Source organism: Chiloscyllium plagiosum, unplaced genomic scaffold (assembly GCF_037043375.1).
Source record: "Chiloscyllium plagiosum isolate Xiang-an unplaced genomic scaffold, Cpla_swu_hap1 HiC_scaffold_4, whole genome shotgun sequence".
Taxonomy (NCBI): Eukaryota; Metazoa; Chordata; class Chondrichthyes; order Orectolobiformes; family Hemiscylliidae; genus Chiloscyllium; species Chiloscyllium plagiosum.
Window position 1 is genome coordinate 103,627,503 of NW_028270142.1, and position 15,167 is coordinate 103,642,669.

General features: G+C 42.1%; 1 long non-coding RNA gene across 1 annotated transcript in view; it reads left to right on the forward strand.

The window, feature by feature from the left end:
* The window catches only part of LOC148150193 (uncharacterized), an 81,397-nt gene extending 66,511 nt beyond the window's left edge, over window positions 1-14,886 (forward strand). Inside the window, exons 2-3 of the long non-coding RNA XR_015756852.1 lie at window positions 8,669-8,751; window positions 14,664-14,886. This is a non-coding gene — a long non-coding RNA (uncharacterized LOC148150193). The remainder of the gene's footprint in view (window positions 1-8,668; window positions 8,752-14,663) is intronic.
* Window positions 14,887-15,167: the final 281 nt, after the last annotated feature.

Genomic DNA, 15,167 nt, shown 5'->3' on the forward strand with positions numbered 1-15,167 from the left:
GTCAGTGCAGGCCGGGCTGGGAGCAGAGTCAGTGCAGGCCGGGCTGGGAGCAGAGTCAGTGCAGGCCGGGCTGGGAGCAGAGGGAATGCAGGCCAAGCTGGGAGCAGAGGGAATGCAGGCCGAGCTGAGAGCAGAGGGAATGCAAGCCGAGCTGGGAGCAGAGCGAATGCGGACCGAGCTGGAAGCAGAATCAGTGCAGGCAGAGCTGGGAGCAGAGTGAGTGCAGGCCGAGCTGGGAGCAGAGTCAGTGCAGGCCGGGCTGGGAGCAGAGCGAGTGCGGGCTCAGCTGGGAGCAGAGCGAGTGCGGGCTCAGCTGGGAGCAGAGCGAGTGCAGGCCGGGTTGGGAACAGAGTCAGTGCAGCACGAGCTGGGAGCAGAGTCAGTGCAGGCCGAGCTAGGAGCAGAGTCAGTGCAGGCCGGGCTGGGAGCAGAGCGAGTGCGGTCTCAGCTGGGAGCAGAGCGAGTGCGGGCTCAGCTGGGAGCAGAGCGAGTGCAGGCCGGGTTGGGAACAGAGTCAGTGCAGCACGAGCTGGGAGCAGAGTCAGTGCAGGCCGAGCTAGGAGCAGAGTCAGTGCAGGCCGGGCTGGGAGCAGAGCGAGTGCGGTCTCAGCTGGGAGCAGAGCGAGTGCGGGCTCAGCTGGGAGCAGAGCGAGTGCAGGCCGGGTTGGGAACAGAGTCAGTGCAGCACGAGCTGGGAGCAGAGTCAGTGCAGGCCGAGCTAGGAGCAGAGTCAGTGCAGGCCGGGCAGGGAGCAGAGTGAGTGCAGGCCGAGCTGGGCGCAGAGTCAGTGCAGGCCGGCCTGGGAACAGAGTCAGTGCAGGCCGAGCTGGGAGCAGAGCGAGTTCGGGTCGAGCTGGGAGCAGAGCCAGTGCGGGCCGAGCTGTGGGCAGAGCGAGTGCGGACCGAGCTGGGAGCAATGCGACTGCAGGCCGAGCTGGGAGCAGAGAGAGTGCAGACCGAGCTGGGAGCAGAGCGAGTGCGGACTGAGCTGGGAGCAGAGCGAGTGCGGGCCGAACTGGGAGCAAAGCGAGTGCGGACCGGGCTGGAAGCAGAGCGAGTGCGGACCGAGCTGGGAGCAAAGAGAGCATGGGCCGAGCTGGGAGCAGTGCGAGCTGAGGTGGGAGCAGAGCGAGTGCGGTCCGAACTGGGAGCAGAGTGAGTGCGGACCGGGCTGCCAGCAGAGTCAGTGCAGGCCGAGCTGGGAGCAGTGTGAGTGCGAAACGAGCTCGGAGCAGAGGGAATGCAGGTTGAGTTGGGATCAGAGCGAGTGCGGACCGAGCTGGGTGCAGAGTCAGTGCAGGCCGAGCTGGGAGCAGAGCGAGTGCGGACCGAGCTGGGAGCAGAGCGAGTGCGGACCGAGCTGGGAGCAGAGCGAGTGCGGACCGAGCTGGGAGCAGAGCGAGTGCGGACCGAGCTGGGAGCAGAGCGAGTGCGGACCCAGCAGGGAGCAGAGAGAGTGCGGACCCAGCAGGGAGCAGAGAGAGTGCGGACCCAGCAGGGAGCAGAGAGAGTGCGGACCCAGCTGGGAGCAGAGAGAGTGCGGACCCAGCTGGGAGCAGAGAGAGTGCGGGCCGACTGGGAGCAGTGTCAGTGCGGGCCGAGCTGGGAGCAGTGTGAGTGCCGATCGAGCTAGGAGCAGAGTCAGTGCGGGCCGGGCTGGGAGCAGAGTGAGTGCCGACCGAGCTGGGAGCAGAGTCAGTGCGGGCCGGGCTGGGAGCAGAGTCAGTGCAGGCCGGGCTGGGAGCAGAGTCAGTGCAGGCCGAGCTGGGAGCAGAGTCAGTGCCGACCGAGCAGGGAGCAGAATCAGTGCAGGCCGAGCTGTGAGCAGAGTCAGTGCAGGCCGAGCTGGGAGCAGAGTCAATGCAGGCCGAGCTGGGAGCAGAGCGAGTGCGGGTCGAGCTGGGAGCAGAGCGAATGCGGGCACAGTGGTTAGCACTGTTGCCTCTCTGCACCAGGGACCCGGGTTCAGTTCCTGCCTCGGGTGACTGTCTGTGTACTGTTTGTACATTCACCCTGTGTCTGTGTGGATTTCCTCCCACAATCCAAAGCTGTGCAGGCCAGGTGAATTGGTTTTGCTAAATTGCCCATGGTGCTGGTTGCATTAGTTAGAGGGAAATGGGTCTGGTTGGGTTACTCTTCGGAGGGTCGGTGTGGACTGGTTAGGCCAAAGGGCCTGTTTCCACACTGTAGGGAATCTAATTTAACTTCGCAGGACTTATACAATTAATGGTCACGTCCTAAGGAGTGTTGCTGAACAAAGAGACCTTGGAGTGCAGGTTCATAGCACCTTGAAAATGGAGTCACAGGTAAATAGGATAGTGAAGAAGGTGTTTGGTATGCTTTCCTTTATTGGTCAGTGTATTGAGTACAGGAGTTGGGAAGCCATGTTGTGTCTGTAAAGGACATTGGTTAGGCCACTATTGGAATATTGTGTGCAATTCTGGTCTCCTTCTCATCGAAAAGATGTGAAAATTGAAAGGGTTCAGAAAAGATTTACAAGGATGTTGCTAGGGTTGGAGGGTTTGAGGTATAGGGAGAGGTTGAATAGGCTGGAGCTATTTTCCCTGGAGCATCAGAGGCTGAGGGGTGACCTTACAGAGATTTATAAAATCATGAGGGGCATGAATAGGATAAATAGACAAGGTCTTTTTCCTGGGGTGGGGGAGTCCATAAATAGAGGGCATTAGTTTAGGGTGAGAGGGGAAAGATATAAAAGAGACCTAAGGGGCAACGATTTCATGCGGAGGGTGGTACGTGTATGGAATGAGTTGCCAGAGGAAGTGGTGGACTCTGGTACAATTGTAACATTTAAAAGGCATCCGGATGGGTATATGAATAGGAAGGGTTTGGAGGGATATGGGCCAAGTGCTGGAAGGTGGGACTAGATTGGGTTGGGATATCTGGTCAGCATGGACGGGTTAGACCAAAGGGTCTGTTTCCATTCTGTACAACTCTATGACTCTGTGATTCTATGAACTAATACGATATATTGAACAAACCTAGACTGTGGTTAAGTCTTTTATCTTTTGGAATGGGTTGCAAGTTTCAGTTCATTAATATGTACATTCCAGAATTTCTTACAAAGCACATTCTCGAAATAACGCAAGATGTTTAGAAAAAAGTGACATCTCAGCTCAGACAATACATTAAAGGTGTGAGGTTAGAGTCATTCTGTAGCCCAATCTTGAGTCAGACTAGTTCTATTTCCAAAGTAGAAATTTATAAAATGTTACATGGATTGATTGTTTGCAGATCATATGCTTTTTGAACAAAATAGAAGGCATCTGCAAATACAAATTCACCCCATAGACTTATGTGTGTGTTTGTGCATGTGAAGGAGAGACTGTGTGTATGTGAGAGAGTGTGATTGTGCATTTGTGTGTGCATGTTTGGTAGAGTGTGCATGAGTGTGATGGAGTATGAGCCTGTTAGAGGGTGTGTGCGTGCGTGTGAGTGTAGTGCGTATATGTGTGTGCTTGTCTGAAAGAGAGCACGTATATGAGAGAGGGTCTGCGTGAGTGTGTGCATGTATAATGTAATGGGATCACCTGTAGTGTGACATGAACCCAAGGTCCTGGTTGAGGCCATCCTCACGGGTACCGAACTTGGCTATCAGCCTCTGCTTGATCACTCTACATTGTTGTGTATCCTGACGTCTGTCTTGGAGGATGGTCACCGAAAAATCGGAGGCCGAATATCCCTGACCGCTGAAGTGTTTCCTGACTGGGAGAGAATATCTCTGGTTAGCAATTGTTGTGCAGTGTCCATTCATCTGTTGTCATAGTGTCTGCTTGGTCTCATCAATGTACCGTGCCTCAGGGCATCCTTGCCTGCAATGTATGAGGTAGACAAAATTGGCCGAGTCACATGATTATCTGCTGTGTACATTGGACTATAACCTAGCATTGTGTGATTTTTAACTTGGTCCACCCAGTCCAAAACTGGCACCTCCCCATCATCCCTAATTATGCCAAGGCTGTTTAAGAGTCTACCACATTGTTTTGGGTCTGGAGTCATGTGTAAGCCAGAACAGGTAAGGATGGCAGATTTTCTTCCAAAAAGGATATTAGCAAACGAGCACATGAATTATGAGAAGGAATAAACCACTTGGACCATCAAGCCTTCTCTAGCATTCAACAAGAACACATTGCTTTCCACCCAACCCTAATAACCTATTAACCTCCTGCTTATTGAGCATCTATCTAGCTCTGCATTAGAAAGATTACAGATCTCTGCTTCCATCATCTTTTGAAGTAGAGAGTTTCCAAGATCAAAGATATTTACTTATCTCTATTTTAAATGGGTGATCGCCTACTTTAAACACCTTCTAGCTTCTCCCACAAGAGGAAACATCCTTTCCAGAACCACACAGTCCAAACTCTCTCAGGATATTATCTTTCAATCAAGACACCTCATACTCTTCTAAGCTCCAGCAGCTATCAGCCTGGCCCTTCCAACCAGGTATTGATTAACTAAACTTGCTCTGAACTGCAATACGTTTACATTTTATTTTTAAGTAAGGAAACCAGTATTGTACACAGTACCCCAGATGGGGGTCTCATCAGAAGTAGCTGAAGCATAACTTTATTTTTGTATTCAATTCTTCTTACAGTAAATAATAATATTCTATCAGTTTTCCAAACTTCTGCTGTATCTGTATCTAATCTTCTGTGATTCTTATACCAGGACACTTAGATAGCTTTGCATTTCAGAGCCTTAAGACTTTTCATTATTTTGACAAGGTGCTTCTTTTTATTTGTCCTGTCAAAATGGATAATTTCACATTTTCCAACATTATACTCAATTTGCTGATCTTTGTCCACCCATTTGACCTACCTATATTCTTTGAAGTAACCTTATGTCTTCCTCACAACTTGCTTTAATATCTATCTTTGAGCTATCAGCAAATTTGGCAACAACACTTTTGGTTGCTTCATCCAAGTTATTTATCTTTATTGTAAAAGGTTGAGACAGCACCTGATCTCTATGGCACACCACTCATTTCTTCTTTCTAGCCATAAAATGTCTCAATCATGTCTGTTCTCTGTTTCCTGTTAGCTTGCCAATCTTCTATTCATGCTAATTCGCTATCCCCCACACCACGAGGTCTTATTTTCCGCATTAACCTTTGATATATCAATCTTATCAACCCCCCTCTACAAATCAAAATATATTACATCATTTATTTCTCTTTCTCCACAACGTGATCCTAACTGATGGCAATACTGGTTTTATAGAGTACAGGTGTTATTTTTACAATTTGGTTACTAGAGTGGTCAGTTAATGAGCATATTCACAACAGAATACCAATGTACATTTAGCAAAAGAGCATAAGTGTATTACACAAAAGAAAATGAGTATATATACATATATATATGTGATAGTTTGATACTACAAAACTTGATTACTGTTGAGAAAAAAGTCTAAGGCTCATAGTGTGTAGATTTCAGTACATACTGATTAATATACCAAAGATTAATATACAAAGATTAATATGAAGGTTTGTGTTCTTTGCAACCAGAAATAATATGCACATGGACAGTACCTGATTAATTCAACAAAATAGGAGACGGCCAATTTCTGACTTATTTCTCAGAGCAATGTCCTGACCAATAAGAGTCAACATGCTTAGATTAGGGCTTTTTCCCAAAATGTCGATTTTCCTACTCCTCGGATGCTGCCTGCCTGCTGTTCTTTTCCAGCACCACTCTAATCTAGACCCATGCTTAGATTAAAATTTAAACAAGACTTGGCAACTAAGTGTCAGTCATCATTTACTGGTACATTCTACATGACAATGCCTCGACCAATCAAAGTCAATTTTCCAAACTATCAGCACCCTCCTCTCACACAGGGATATTAAATAATTTGGAAAGGTCTCATCATAAGCAACAAAAAGGAAGATTAATACTTTTTTCCCAGCAATATCTTGTAAGAGACTCAACCCAGTGAAGTACCACTCCTATCTTTAGTTTTTAATTTCTCACACAACCAACAAGGTTGCAAGCCTTCCATTTTGTAAATCTTCTGCACATTCAGCAGATGTGATTCCCTCCATCACTGTCTCTCCCTGAGACACACAGACATAGAGTAGCTCTTTGACTTTCTTACTGAACTCGAAGTAAAATCTTCAGGTTTTTGACAGCTCTCAGGCTGATAAACAGCCTACCTGTTTATCAACTCTCAGACCCTTTCTTCTAAATTGACCCTTGTTTCTGTTCTCTGTCCTGTCTTTCTATAGGTTGTAAAAACTCAACTTAGTAAATAGTTCAGCAATTACCTCACGAGGTTGATTCTCCAGTCATTTAGTATAAGCCATGTGATTTCTTGGAAATGCTGTTTAGACCCACTGCTAAAAAAGATAAGTTTCTGACCTTGATTTGAAAAAAAATCATTTTCACAGAACTGAAAACCAAAAATCCATTTACCTCTATTTTAGTACGCAAGTTCATCCAAACAATAACAATATATTATTTACATTCATCACTATGTTACTTCCACAATAAACTCCAATAAATTGATTAAATATGACTTCCCTTTGATAAAACCATGTTTATTCTGCCTGAACCCATCCCACTGATTCTAATCTGTCACCTATTTCACCCTGAAACATCAGAGTATAATAAAGCTTCATTATTTAAAAGATGTACAGGGGAACCTCAATTGCCTAAATGTCATTTATCCGAATTTCAGCTTATCCAAGCAAGATCGCAGGGTCCCGATGCTTGGCTAAACTGTGTAATCCGGCATTCAATTATCCGAACATTCAATTATCCGAACATTCAATTATCCGAACAAAATATTCCCCGCCCGTGTCATTCGGATAACCAAGGTTCCTCTGTACTGTGACTCTCTGACTATGAGAGATTATTTTATTTTACTGTAAAACAGCATCAAAGTAATGTTAGCTAGGGGAAAAGAAGTAGTGTTATTGTCACTGAGCTACTACACCAATACCATGCTAATTCTCTGGTGAGGAGTTAAATCCCACTGGAATAACAGGTAGAATTTATTTTACTTTAATATAGTAGATTCAAAAGTGGGTCAGAGGCTAGGAATCCTTTGGCAAGTAACTGACCTCCTGACTCCACAAAGCCTGTCCATCTTCTCCAAGGCACAAGTAAGGATTGTAATGGATTACTTCCCACTTTGTGTGGATGTGTACAGTTCCAACTGCATTCAAAACGTTTTATACCATCCAGGTAAGGCAGCCACTTGATTGGCATTGCATCCACAAACATTCACTTCCTCCTTGCTAACACTTAGTAGTAGCAGTGTGTCCTACCTACAAGGTGCACTGCAGACATTCACCAAAGATCTTTAGACAGCATCTTTTAATCCCATTAGCTGTACCATCCAGAAGGACCAGAGCAGTAGGTACATGGGAACAATACCACCTGCAAGTTCCCCATTAAGCAGCTCATCATCCTGACTTGGAAATGTATTCCTTTAGTATTGCTTGGTCAAAATCCTGGAACTTCCTCCATAATGGCATTGTTGGCCAACCTACACCAAATGGGCTCCAGTGATTCAAGAAGGCAGCTCACCACCACCTCTTTAAGGGTGATTAGGAATGGGCAATAAATGCTGGCCTAGCAAGCAATGCCCACATCCCATTAATGAATAGAAAAGGATGAAAAGGTGACTTTAAGCACATTTTCCTGATACTTTTTATGTCCTGGTATAATTTGGATATATCATGAATAATTAGGCTTTTTAAATGTTGTATGCAGTCTCATTCTCTTTTTAAATATACTTATTTTTTAGTTAATGTTTGAAATGGATCTATTGTATTTCTGAAGGCCAAAGGCATCCTGAGCATGTTCAGGATAAAACCTACAGCGTACAATTTAATAAAACATTCTCTATCCATTATCCTGAGAAGAAACCTAGCTACATTTCAGAGCAAGTGAAAAAAAATTCTCAGTTCATTTAAAAGAGCAGGCTGAAGCATAGAAATCAAAAATAAATCAAGGAAAAAGATGCAGGAAATGAAGAAGCACCCTTAGGAAATTATGTTTCATTTTATATTGTCGCAATCAAAAATTCTGCAAGTAAGAAGGTAGCAAAAAAGGGCCAGCAAATAAAATTCGAATAAAAGAATAGTAACAAAGACGTCCTTAAAAATTAACATGGTGAGTTCTTTAACAAGCAAACTTCTGAAACTACAGAAAATACCCGACTTTCATTACCCATTTTACACGAGTGAACTGAATACAGAGCACAATCATCATAAGAAAATCTGGGAATTATGTTATGGTGTTTTGTAATACCATTACCATCAATTTAAATATGATAATAAAGCTCTTGCACTGACTGTAATTCAGACAGGAATGTGACAATATGATTTTCTGTGCAATTTCCTAGCCCTCGCATGCCTGTTCCACCAACTAGAAAATATATCCTGTGAATGGAGACATGCAAATTGTAGGAGCACCCACGCGCATTCCCCTGCACAGAAGAAAATGTTATCTCTGCTGTTCACAGGTCTTATCTCTGCCACTCATTATTTCTCCTGCACATGGTGGAAGCTGATAATTCACTGTCCTGCCCTACTCTTACAATACACATCTCACTTTCATACTCAGAATGCTATCTCCATTGTATTGAGAAAGGTTAGACAAAATTGTTTTAGCTGCAAGTGATGGAGTAAATCTACTTTTTGCAGATGCTCTTCTGCAATGGAAATGGAAGCAGTAGCGATAGACAGCTATGCAAAAGAATTCCCAAGAATGAAAATTGCGGGGGAAGGTAAGAGCAGGAGACTGAATTATAAATGGCAGCCTTGCTCCCACATTGAATCTTTTTCTGTTCTAATTTAATTAGGTTTATCCATAGCAACAGCAGAGATAGTGCAACTGGCCTCAGCTTATGAAGTGATGGTAGTGAATTTATTGTGCTATTGATAAGTAACATGATTAAGCAGCATGCTTTCAGTTTACTTAGATCTCACACAGGTAATTTTCACAGCTCAAACTATAACTTGCAGATAAAGGTAATTATGTATGCATCCTCTTTCTAACTTGCTTCTTATGAATTACATATGGCAATTGGTCATGTGGTATCATTCTGGTTCTTACCTCATTAGCATATCTAGTTCTTAAAGCAGCACAGCTCTTAAAACAATAACTTTCATCCACATTTATTACACATTTTGTCCCCAACACTAATCCCTGTGGCACCCACAAATTGATGAGAATGTTTGAGGAGGTAACAAGCAGAACAGACATATGGGAAGTAGTGGATGTACAGATTGTCATCCTGAAAATGCTCCTCTTGTCCCAACTCTGTGTTCTATTAATTAGTTAATCTTTTATCCATGCTAATACACTACCCACAACACCATGGGCGTGTCTCCTATTAAGTAGCCTATGGTGTGGTAAACACCTTCTGAAATCCAAATATATTGCATATATATCACCTGCTTGTTTTTTTATCTGTCCTGCTTGTTGTTACCTCCTCAAATAATTCTAATACATTTGTCATGCATGATTTCTCCTTTATGAAACCATGCTGATTCTGCTTGATAATACTATGCATTTATAAATGCTGTGTAATAACATCTTTATAATAAATTCCAGCATTTTCTCAGTAACAGACGTCAAATTAACTGGCCAATAATTCTTATTTTTATCTCCTTCCTAATTTAAATAAATGGGTTATATTGGCAGTTTGCCACTCCTTTGGGATGTTTTCAGAATCAAAACATACTTGGAAGATTGTGACTGGTGTGTCCACTATCTTCTTTTTTTATTTCCTTTAATATCCTAAGATGCATCCCATCAGTTCCAGGGGACTTATCAGTCTTTAGCCCCATCAGTTTCCCTAGTACATTTTCTCTACTGATAGTTCATAGAGTCATAGAAATGTACAGCACAGAAACAGACCCTTTGGTCCAACTTTAAATACACTGGCCAGATATCCCAACCTAATCTAGTCTCATTTGCCAACACTTGGCCCATATCTCATTAACCCTCTCCTATTCATAAACCCATCCAGATGCCTTTTAAATGTTCTAATTGTACCAGTCTTCACCACTTCCTCTTAGTTATTTCCTCTCCTTCTTTAGCTGTTTGCATATTTAAGTATGAAATAGTAAGTAAATATTAAGAACATGAGGTAATTTTGGAATTCTATTACTAACTTATGTCTTGGCCCTGCTGTACAGAGGGGAGGGACAAAGTGTGGTAGAGCAATAGTAATTGGAGATTCGATAGTCAAGAGCACAGACACGAGGTTCTGTGGCCACAAGGCAGGATGGTATGTTGCCCCCCTGGTGCTAGGTCATGGATTTCTCTGATCAGGTGCAGGGCATTCTGAAATGAAAAGGTAAACAGACAGAAGTCATCGTCCATATTGGCACAAATGAGATAGGTAGGAAGAGAGACAAGGTCCTGTAATGACAATTCCATGAGTTAGGTAGTAATCTCAGGATTACTCCCCATACTACATGAGGCTCGGAAGAGAGACATAGCACAACTGAACATGTGGCTAAAGAGATGGATGGGGGAGGACTTCCGAAATGTGGATCATTGGGATGTCTTCTAGGGAAAATGGGGCCTGTACAAAAGGGATAGTTTACACCTAAACCGGAGGAGCACCAATATCCTGTAGTGCCCTTAGGATGGTTTAAACTAGTGTGGTTGGGGTAAGAACCAGAGAAGCAGGTCAGTAAGTATAGAGACTGGTGAAGAGCTTGAGACTAAAACAAATACAGCAAAGAGGACAAGCAGTCAGGAAGAGGTTGCTGAACTCAGCAGAATGGACGTTTGGACTGTATTTGCTTCAATACAAAAAATGTAACAAGTAATATGGATGAACTTAGAACCTGAATTAATGAATTCAATTATGATCTTGTTGCTCTCTCAGAGACATAGTTGAAAGAGGGACAGAATTAGCATCGTAATGTTCCAGGATATTGATGTTTGACACAAGATAGAGAATGAAGCAAAAGAGGTGGGGAGTTGCATATCAAGCTATGTTGAGTGAGGACATCCTGGAGGGATCTTGCAGTAAGGCATTGTGGATAGAACTCAGGAATAGAAAGGATGTAATCATAATGCTAGGATTGTACTACAGACTTCCCAGCTGCCAGTGGGAGATAGAGGAAGAGATATGTAGGCAGATTCTGGAAAGATGTGAAAATTACAGGGTTGTTGTCATGGGTGATTTTAACTTTCCTCATATTGACTGAGACTCCCTTAGTACCAAGTGGTTTAATAGACAGCAACTTGTTAGGTGTGTCCAGGAGGGCTTTTTGAAACTTGTGGATTGTCTAATAAGGGAGGGGGCCATACTAGGGGAAAGTGAGGACTGCAGATGCTGGAGATCAGAGCTGAAAATGTGTTGCTGGAAAAGCGCAGCATGTCAGGCAGTATCCAAGGAGCAGGAGAATCGACTTTTTGGGCATGAGCCCTTCTTCAGGAGCCCTTCCTGAAGAAGGGCTCATGCCCAAAACGTCGATTCTCCTGCTCCTTGGATGCTGCCTGACCTGCTGCGCTTTTCCAGCAATACATTTTCAGGGGGCCAAACTAGACCTGGTATGGGGAAACAGGCCTGGCCAAATGATCAAAGATTCAGTGGGGGAGCAATTTGGGAATAGTGACCATAACTCCCTAAGTTTTCAGATACTTATGGATAAGAACAACGGTGAATGTCAGATGAAGTTGTTAAATCGAGGGAAGGCCAACTATAACCAAATTAGGAAAGTGTTGGATAATGTGGATAGGGAATGACTGTTTGAGGGTAAATCCACATCTGACATTTTAAAGACCAATTGATTAGAGTACACGACAGACATGTTCCTGGGAAAATGAAGGAGAGGAATGGCAGGATTTGGGTACCTTGGATGACAAGGGAAACTATCAGCATTGTCAAAAACAAAGCAAGTATACCTAAGGTCTAGGCAAATAAATACAGTTGAAGGCCTTGTAGAATATAAGAAAGTAGGAAGAAGCTCAAATGAGAAGTTAGGAGAGCTAAAAGAGCTATGCAATGTCCTTGGCCAACAAGGTTAAGGAGAATACCAAGGTATTTTATACATAGATTATGAGAAAAAGGGTAGCTAGGGAAAGCATAGGTCCACTCAAAGGTAAAGGATGAAGGTTGTGTGTGGAGCCAGAGGAAACAGGTGAGATCCTTAATGAGTATTTTATATCAGTATTCAACAAAGAAAGGGACATGTGGGATGCTGAGGCCAGGGAAAGGTGTGTGATTACTCTTGGGTAGGACAACATGATGAAGGAGGAAGTGTTTGGTGTCTTGAAAAGTATTAAGATAGATAAGTCTCCACAGCCAGATGGGATGTATCCCAGGAAACTGTGAGAGGCAAGGGAGGAAACATCCCAGGCCTTAACAGATACATTTGCATCCTCTTTGGCTTCAGATGAGGGTACAGAGGACTGGAGAATGGCCAATGTTGTTCCTTTGTGTAAGAAAGGAAACAGAGATAATCCAAGTTATTACAGATTGAAAGAATAAAAATGCTTGTTGTGGGAAGTAGGAAATTGGTAAGTGACTTACAGGGAAATGATGAATAGACCAGGGCTATATTCTCTGGAGTGGCAGAGGCCAGGGGTAACCTTGTAGGGGTTTATAAAATCATAAGGGATATGAATAGGAAAAATATCCAAGGTCTTTTTCATAGAGTACAGGAGTCCAAAACTAGAGAGCATAGGTTTAAAGTGAGAAGGGAAAGATTTAAAAGGACCTGAGATGTAGCTTTTTCATGTAGAGGGTGATGCATGCATGGAATGAGTTGCCAGAGAAAGTGGTGGAGGCGGATACAATTACAACATTTAAAAGACATCTGGATGGGTACATGAATAGGAAGGGTTTAGAGGGATATAGGCCAAGTGCTGGAAAATGGGACGAGGTCAGGTTGGGATGTCTGGTTAGCATGCACAAGGTGGACCAAAGAATCTGTTTCGAGCTGTATGACTCCATGACTGTATGAAAGTAGAAGGTACCAGAAACAAATATCACCATCAAATTCAGTAAAAAAGGTTGTAAAATTTTAAAAGCAGAATTAAAGGCACTCTACCTGAATGCACACTGTATTCAAAACAAAGTAGGTGAATTGAAAGCTCAGATAGAAGTAAATGGGCATTATCAAGTTGGCACAATCAAGAATTGGCTGGAGGGTGATCAAGGCTGGAGAATGAACATTCAAGGATATTTCATGTTTCAGAAGAACAGACAGCAAGGAAAGAAGATAGGATAGTGTTGTTATTCAGGGACAGAATCAGTGTATTACTGACAATATAGCTACATTCACCCATATTGTAACTAATGTAACCCATATTCACTCATACATTTTATTATCTGTGAGTTTAATTATTGTGCATTGGAATTATATTTCAAGCTATTCATATAACAGGAACAGAAGAGGTCCCCCTTCTAGGCACCTCACAGAATTGTCACCTCACTCCTTAACTAAAACCTCATCATGTCTTACCTTTCATACGTTTATGTAATGTCAAGGAATCATTCATTTTGTACTTGATCATGCCTTTTTGGAAGATTCCAGCATGCAGCTTTCTGCTAATTGAGATTTTGTCTCCTTACAAAAATCTGTGAAATGAGTCAAGTATAATATACCCTTCCATTCTTGGCTGTCATTTTAAAGATTACTTGCCCCAGAACATTCTTCCATTACAATCTGATTACAGTATTGGCTTGTTTGGTTTGCAAATTGTAGCGATCAGCCTGATGGGTCTGTCATAGCTGGATATTGTTCTGTCACCTTTCTGAATTTCAGCAGTTCATTGGCATCCATCCAGTTAGTAAGAAGCTCTCTAGTGACATTTGAGTTCCATAATGATCTCGCTTTCCTTTGTGAAATAAAACAATGTAAATAAATATAATTAAAGTAAGATTAAAACCTTATTTTTAGAAAAGTGTTTTTGATAGAGAAAGATAAAATATTAAAAGAAAAGGATAAATAGACAACATTAGGCAAAGAAAAAGAGAATACACTGAGCTACAGAGTAAAGTTAATTTTAGTACTTTAAACTATTTTAAGTACATACTTTAGTACTGAAGTTAATAATGTACTAATAAAGTCATTCTGATATTTGAGCAGCTTTTCTGCTGTAGAATTAGTGTTTTTTCAGCCCTGCAATGTGTGAACTGAAATAATTGGTTCAAGACTTGCTGGCAATGCATGTTCTAATAGCTCTGTAATTGTGAACATTTTAGATAGGATTCTTATAAATGCATGCTATAATTTAAGGTGAATTTTTAAACAATACAGTAATAAGCATATTCTGCATATTATGACTTAATGAATGGATCAAATGCATCTATCAGCAGCTGATTCTGTTTTATTTTTTATTACATTATTTTGAAATAATTTGTATTTTACAATTCATTATAAGAATAAACCTGGCCATGTTTAAATTTAAAATAAAATTATGGAATTATGAATACAATAAATTCTGTTACAGTAATTTTTTTTTCTCAATTATTTGGCATATAATGTTTTAATTTACCTTTATATGCCATTCATAACAGCTATGATTTTTTTTAAACTTACATACTGAGTACTTTGAAAAAAAAATTTTAATTAAAATTATTGCAGAGTTGGTTACTAGTAATTTGACAATAACAATAACAATAATCTTGAAAATGTTTATTTCTGTGATCAAAATGTGTTGTTTTAGCTCCAAGCTACAAAGGACCTTCAGAACTCTAGACATGAAGCATTATGTTTTTCTGAGAGAAAAACATGATGCCAGGCTGCCACCTCCTGAATTTTCATCTCTTCCACTTGCTGTGAAGGCTTGGCCTTGGTTCCCCTTCTTCAAGAAGCTCACTAGATAACAGAAGAAGTTTGTCTTCCTGGTGTCTGCCTATGATTTAAGTGAAGCAATAAACAGAAATGAAAGCGTGAAGGTACTTAGTTAATTGACCTTTATTGTGCCTTCTGGTTCATTTGGGAATGGAAATTAAATTAACATGATAATTCAGTCCTACTGTGTTAAGGCTGCCATAAACCTTTTGATTTTATGGCTCTTGATTTAATACTTTTTTTTGCTAACTGCTTTTAATTTTCAGTTTGGCCGTGTATTTCTCAGGCTCATGTTGTGACTTTATGTTTTACATGTTCAAAGAGTGAGTTTCAGAAAAAGATATAGTGCATTTTGGCAGCATGTGGTAAGTTTTAA